The sequence below is a fragment of the Rhinopithecus bieti genome, unplaced genomic scaffold, assembly GCF_001698545.2.
Source record: "Rhinopithecus bieti isolate Rb0 unplaced genomic scaffold, ASM169854v2 scaffold_32008, whole genome shotgun sequence".
Classification (NCBI taxonomy): Eukaryota; Metazoa; Chordata; class Mammalia; order Primates; family Cercopithecidae; genus Rhinopithecus; species Rhinopithecus bieti.
The window spans coordinates 3933354-3940552 of record NW_016814433.1 but is presented as its reverse complement, the minus strand read 5'-3'; the positions used below and the strand labels follow the sequence as shown (position 1 = coordinate 3940552).

The window sequence follows — 7199 nt, the reverse complement described above, 5'->3', positions numbered from 1 at the left end:
AGGGAGGGAGGAAGGGAGGGAAGGAGGGAGGGAGGGAGGGAGGGAGGAAGGAAGGAAGGAAGGAAGGAAGGAAGGAAGGAAGGAAGGAAGGAATCAATCAACCATAAACTTTTTTATAGAGCTGGCCATACATTAGTAATTTAACAGTCATCCTGCCCTAGTAGAAAAATGAGCAATGGACACAAATAGATGGTCCATAGAAGAAATATAAATGGCCAATAAACACCTAAGAAGACCCTCAGCTACATCATTAATAACTTTTAAACATAAATTAAAATGACATTGAGATATCTCCTTGCTTTTTATTTATCAGATTAGCAAAATTTAAGACAAATGATAATACCCAATGTTAGTAAAGTATAAGGAAGCCCACTGTCTCCTGCGATGCTGGTCGCAGAGTGAAAAATGCGGTAACCATCTCGGTTACCACGATGGATTAAACACATGTATCTTCACTTCCTCTTGAAATCCCACCAACAAAAAAGACCGAACACAAATTTTAAAAGGTATAAACCCACAGGGACAGAGGATAGGAAAAGGAGACAACAGCGGACAAGGGATGTCAACAGGATTTTGGAAGCTGGAAAGTGGATGACTAAGTGACAGCTGATGCGGTCGATCAATAAAGGCTGAAAACTAAATGCCAACCAGAAGCAAGCAGTGCCGTGCCTCTAACTCCAGAAAGTCTCAGGAACTGGAGGTGCAGGTTACTTTGAAAAGCAAGGTAGGGTGGGGTTAGAAACAGGAAGATCTGTCGAAACATATGATGTGTTTACAAAGCATTTCAACACAGGGCTTCACAGCGCAGGCAATCGACAAGCCAAGGCATCTACTTCTCTCCCACCCCAGCGGGAGAAGGTGTGCTTACTGGAGGAACTAAACCAGAAGAGCTCCAGATCTGGGGAGACTGGACACATCCTAGGGCAGGGTTAAGTCACTACACCATAAAGGGAAGAAGGATTTGGGAGAGGGGAAGTCTTTGAAGCTACATACAGAATGCTGAGACCCCCTCGTGTCCCCCGATGGCCCCCCAGAATGTTAGCAGCCTGGCTTGTACCCTCCAGGCAGGAGACTAGAGCATTCTTCTAGGGGGTTCCCAATCATAGGGACTGGTCCCCCCATTTGATCACCATACACAAAGTCAACAACCAAGGCCAGATACAGACACACACACAGACACATTCACAGACGCAGACACAAACACCCTCCAATCAGCTTCTAGTTCCTTGATCATAAAAATGAACATTCAACAAAGAATCACCAAACATTTGAGGAAGCCTCCAATGTGAAAGATAGAACAAAACAGCATAAAAGAAATTCAAGGGCTTCAATATAATCCATAGGTACAGGAAAAGTAAAAGAAAAAAGAGGCTGGGCGCAATGGCTCATGCCTGTAATCCCAGCACTTTGGGAGGCCAAGGCGGGCAGATCTCTTGAGGTCAAAATACAAAAATTAGCCAGGCGTGGTGGTGCATGCCTGTAATCCCAGCTATTCGGGAGGCTGAGGCACAAGAATCACTTGAACCCGGGAGGCAGAGGTTGCAAAGAGCCGAGATTGTACCACTGTACTCCAGCCTGGGAGACACAGCAAGAGTCTGTTTCAAAAAAAAAAAGAAATAAATAAAAAAGAAAAAAAAAAGAGAGAGAGATTTGGCAGCAACAGACACAATGCAGGGAGCAGAAGTAAGCTGGAAAAAATGTTTAATATCTTCAGAGAAATAAACAAAGGCATTACATCATGAAACAAGAACATGGGGCTTCAAAAAAGGAAATGAGAACAAGAGCCCTTTTTTAAAAACAGTGAGGGTCGAAATTAAAATATTCATTTGAAGAGTGTGACCATGAAATTGAGAAAATCTTCCAAAACAGGAGAACCAAAGACAGATCACCCAAATCGGAGATTAAAGGAAGAAAATGAGAGGATAAACCCCAAAGTCTAATATTCAAATAATAAGCGTTTCAGAAAGCAAGCACAGGGAAAATGAGGATGAAGGAATTATTTTAAGATAATAATTCAAGAGATTTTTCCAGAATTGAATAACATGAGCACCCAGGTCGAAAGGGTCTCCTGAGTACACAGGACAATCAATGAAGAAACACCCACAGATGAAATTTCAGAATCCTCAAGATGACAAGACACCCCTAAAAACTTCCACATAAAACCGGGACAAGTACAAAGGATCCTGAATCATAAGAGCAGAAGACTTCAACAAGAAACTAGAAGCTTGAAAACAATGAACCATTGCCTTTAACATTCAGAGAAAAAAATCATTTCCAACCAGTTTTCTAAATCAAGCCAGACCCTTTGACAAGTATAAGGATAGAATGAAGGTCTGTTTCCAGATAGTCAAAACCTAACAAAATTACCCCCTATCATTGGAAGATGCATGTCACCAAAACAGGGAAGAAAATGAGGAGGAAAATGTGAGATCCATACAAACAGACAAGTACTGTATGATTCTCCAAATATGAGGTAATTAGAAGAGTGAAATTCATAGAAACGGAAAGTAGACTGATGGTTGCCAGGGCCTGGGAGGGAGGGAGGGAAGGGAAAATGGGGATTTAGTGCTTAATGGGTAGAGTTTCAGTTTGGGAAGATGAAGAAGTTCTGGAGATGGGTGGTGGTGATAGTAAGCACAACAACATGAACATACTTAATGCCACTGAACTGTACGCTTAAAAATGATTAAAATGGGCCAGGGGCAGTGGCTCATGCCTATAATCCCAGCAGTTTGGGAGGCCAAGACAGGTGGATCACGAAGTCAGGCGTTCGAAACCAGCCTGGCCAGCATGGTGAAACCCCATCTCTACTAAAAATACAAAAAATTATCTGGGGGTGGTGGCGGGCGCCTGTAATACCAGCTACTCAGGAGGCTGAGGCAGGAGAATCACTTAAACCTGGGAGGCGGAGGTTGCAGTGAGCTGAGATCACGCCACTGCACTCCAGCCTGGGCAACAGTGCGAGACTCCATCCCCCCCCAAAAAAAAAAAAAAAAAAAGATTAAAATGGTAAACGAAAAATATAAAATGGGCAAGGCACATTAAAAATGTAAAATGATTGACTCACGCCTGTAATCCAGTACTTTGGGAGGCCGAGGCAGGAGAATGGCTTGAGCCTAGGAGTTCCAGAACAGCCTAGGCAACATGATGAAGCCCTGTCTCTACAAAAAAAATACAAAAATCAGTCAAGTATGGCAGCACGTGCCTGTAGTCCCAGCTACTCAGGAGGCTGAGGTAAGAGGATCACTTGAGCCCGGGGAGGTTGAGGCTGCAATGAACTGTGATTGAGCCACTGCACTCCAGCCTAGGCAACAGAGTGAGACCCTATCTCTAAACAAATAAATAAAGTTAAAACTATAAAGTGGCAAAAAATCATATATATAAATTAAAAAGTGGCAAAACTTCATCTCCACAAAAAATACAAAAAATTAGCCAAGTATGGTGGCACACACCTGTGGTCCCAGCTACTTGGGAGGCTGAGATGGGAGGATGACTTGAGCCCGGGAGTTCAAGACTGTAGTAAGCCGTGATCACACCACTGCACTCCAGCCTGGGTGACAGAGCAAGACTCCATCTCAAAACAGAATGAAAAGAAAAGAAAGAGAAAGAAAGAAAGAAAGAAAGAAAGAAAGAAAGAAAGAAAGAAAGAAAGAAAGAAAGAAAGAAAGAAAGAAAGAAAGAAAGAAGGAAGGAGAGGGAGAGGGAGGGAGGGAGAGAGAGAGAAGGCAGAGTGAGGGAGGGAGGGAAGAAGGAAGGAAGGAAGGAAGGAAGGAAGGAAGGAAGGAAGGATGCAAAAGAGAGAGGATTCATACAAGAAACAGAAAAAGGAATTCCTAAGATGACAACATTCAGCAGTCCTGGGCAGAAACCAATCCAGGCAGGAGCAGCAGGATGAGGCACCAGGCAGATGTCTCTGAGGAATAAGAGAAAGAAACCGAGACAAGAGACTGAGAGATAATCTAATGTGTTTGATCAGATTGCCAGGAATTTTATAGCTCTGTTGGAGAGGGATCAGTGATATGTATCTAAAAACTAAGCAAATGAAGGCACAGTGGCTCAAGCCTGTAATCCCAGCTACTTGGGAGGCTGAGGTGGGAAGATCTCTTGAGGCCAGGTGTTTCTGACCAGTCTGGGCAACATAGCAAGACCCTGCCTCAAATAAATAAATAAATAAATAAGATGGTATGACATTTCTTAAGGGAATCTGGACAAATGAATGAAAACTAAATATACATACAACCTTTCACCTAGGAATCCAACACCTAAGGATTTATTCTAAGGGAATAATAGGGCTACTGTGCAAAGACGTACATTCAGTGATGTTTACTGTGGCACTGTTTATTATTATAGAAATAAATTGGAAATACCCTAGACACCCACCAATAGGAGACTGGTTTAATGAATCATGGTACAGCCACGCAATGGAATACTACACAGCTGTTAAAAAAGATGAGGTAGATAATTATGAATTAACAGAGATGATACTCGAGAGATATTATTAAGTGAAAAAAAGGTTACGAGACAGTAAGTAGGATTTGACATAAAAATATTCATTTAAGAGTCTAGATGTCTATGTGCCAAAGTATTAATCTTTGGAGATAGAATTATGCAAACACTTTCAATTTCTCTGTCCTGATTAAATTTTTATCAAATATTATATTCTCAGGAAAAATCATCCAGTTCCATTTACAAAATGAAATAAAAGGAACGCCAAACCCTGAAGAATACAACCATACAGTTCACAAAACACCTTCACAATCATCATTCTGCTTAAGTTTACAAACGTCCAATAACATAGAGATGTCTTACATTTTGTAGATGAGAAAACACGTTCAGAGGGAAGCACATGGCCCATGAGCAGTGAAGTCAAGGTCCCAGGATGGGATCGCAAGCCCCTAACTTGGTCAGCTCAGCATGACTTCAGTGTATCGCACTAACTGTCTCTGTCAGCTCCAGACAAACCTGTCGGAACCCTACGAGCTCCCTCTGCAAACCAGAAAAACGCTACGTGGGCAGTTCAGGAGATAGGAAACCAAATCAAGGTGATCAGACTCTTGGGGAAAGATGTGCACAAATGATGTGGTTTCAGGAAGCCACCAAAGCCATCTCTTTATGTCACCCATCACCCAACCCTCACACCACAGGGACATAACCAACTTTCCAAACGGACTTCAGCCTTTGACAATCCACTTGCCTCATGGGCACAGAGGATCCTCAGACATCAGGAGCGCCCCCCATTCTGGCATCTCTCAGGCAAACCCTCATGTGGCCCAGACCTTCTCCAATCAGCCCTTTCCACCCAATGTACCTGGTCCTTGTCTCAGACTTCAGCTGACCAGATCCACGGCAGCATACGGGGCCCACGCTGAACTTGCTGACACAAAGTAGAAGTCAATAGGAAGAGTGAGAATCACCGACCAAAGATACGCAAGGACCGGAAATGGGTTAGAGTCAGGAAGGCTGGGGCCTGCTGCCCTGAAGTGAGGCAACCCTGCCCGCCTCGTCACTCAGCTGGTGTTGAGCAAGACTGCAGTGCTTTGGGAGGGGAAGAAGAAATTCAAGTTCTAACTCCTCAGCCAGGCCTTCAGCCTCCCCATCTCCCCTGCATGTGTAGTTGGGAAGCCACTGGTCTTCCGGACAGATGACCTGTTCTCTCCTCCACTTTCCTGGCTTCATTCCTGTGTTTGGAGGGTAAAGGCATGGCCAAGAGCTGTCTCTACTTAAGGGGGGAGACAGTGGATGCCAATGTTGTTTGCCTCTCCATGCGGGCCAAGCACATAACGTGGTATATAAGAGAATGAACTTGTCACATAGCCTCCACCTGCCACTTGTAGCTGTGAGAACTTGAAACCGGGCACAGTGGCTGACACCTGTAATCCCAGCACTTTGGGAGGCCGAGGCGGGCAGATCACCTAAGATCAGGAGTTCAAGAACAGCCTGGCCAACATGGTAAAACCCTGTCTCTACTAAAAAGACAAAAATTAGCCAGGCATGGTGGCGCACGCCTGTAATCCCACGTACTCGGGAGGCTGAGGCAGGAGAATCACTTGAACCCGGGAGGCGGAGGTTGCAGTGAGCCAAGATGGTGCCACTGCACTCCAGCTTGGGTAACAGAGCGAGACACCGTCTCAACGAAAAAAGAGCTTGAGCAAGTTGCTTTTCTCTCCTAGTCTCATTTTCCCCATCTATAAATGGAAACAGTTCTGGTACTGACCTCATAGTATTGTGTAGAGCTTAAATGAGATAACGTAAGTTATCCCAAGTCCGGTTAGCCCCTTTAAGTATTAGTGGTTGTCCCCTTCCAGCCCTATCAGATCTGACTCACTCCTTATGGCTTTATTAGGTCAGACACCCTGGTCTGAAGAGTCCCCTGAACACTCTTGCCTCCACAGTGGCAGCAGGTCTCATGCCTCAATTAGTCTTACCATCTAGAAGAAGCACCATTGTTAAGAAGGGCTAGGAGGCTCTTCATGGATCCCTCTTTTCCTTGTCCCAGGGTGATGTCTTTTCTCCCCAGAGTCAGCCGTGAAGGTAGGGGCTGTGTGGGTTTGTCTCTGTATCCCCAGGAGCACTCATCAGAGCCCTGGAGGTTAAGTCCATAAATATCTGTGGACCTTAGAGGTACATAGAAACATCACCCCTATTTAAAGCATGTGGGTAAACTTAGGTACCTGGGCTGAGGAATCCATAGCAGTGGGACTGAGGCTTTTTTCAGGATGTGGCAAAGCCATGCATGCAGGCAGGATCAGGGTGACCCTTGGCTCCTCTTGGCTCCTCTCGCAAGTCTCTGAAGTCCCTAAAGATGTGAAATAGGGGAGTGTGCGGAAAGCCGTGGCTTGATCTGCCTGGAAATCCTGCCCACCTCCATCTCCAGAAGGAAGCCTGCTTCCTGCTTAGCCTGCAGCACACTTAAATCCCCCTCAAAGCCCCTCTTGGGTTTGCCACCTGCTAATCAAGGCACCTGACCTCTCCCTGGCTCTCTGTCATCACCTCCTGACACCCTTCTTCACAGATGATGGATATCCTGATAACTGAGATGGCACCCTCTTTGCCCAAGCTGGAGTGCAGTGGTGCGATCTTGGCCCACTGCAACCTCCACCTCCCAGGTTCAAGCAATTCTCTGCCTCAGCCTCCTGAGTAGCTGGGATTACAGGCGCCCACCACCATACCTGGCTAATTTCTGTATTTTTAGTAGAGAC

The 7199-nt window shown here is 45.1% G+C and overlaps 1 protein-coding gene across 1 annotated transcript in view; it reads right to left on the bottom strand.

Moving 5' to 3' along the window:
• Nucleotides 1-5444, bottom strand: part of NDEL1 (nudE neurodevelopment protein 1 like 1) — a 65680-nt gene extending 60236 nt beyond the window's left edge. Inside the window, exon 1 of the mRNA XM_017850552.1 lies at nucleotides 5309-5444. The gene's annotated coding sequence lies outside the window, so the exon portion shown is untranslated. The remainder of the gene's footprint in view (nucleotides 1-5308) is intronic.
• Nucleotides 5445-7199: the final 1755 nt, after the last annotated feature.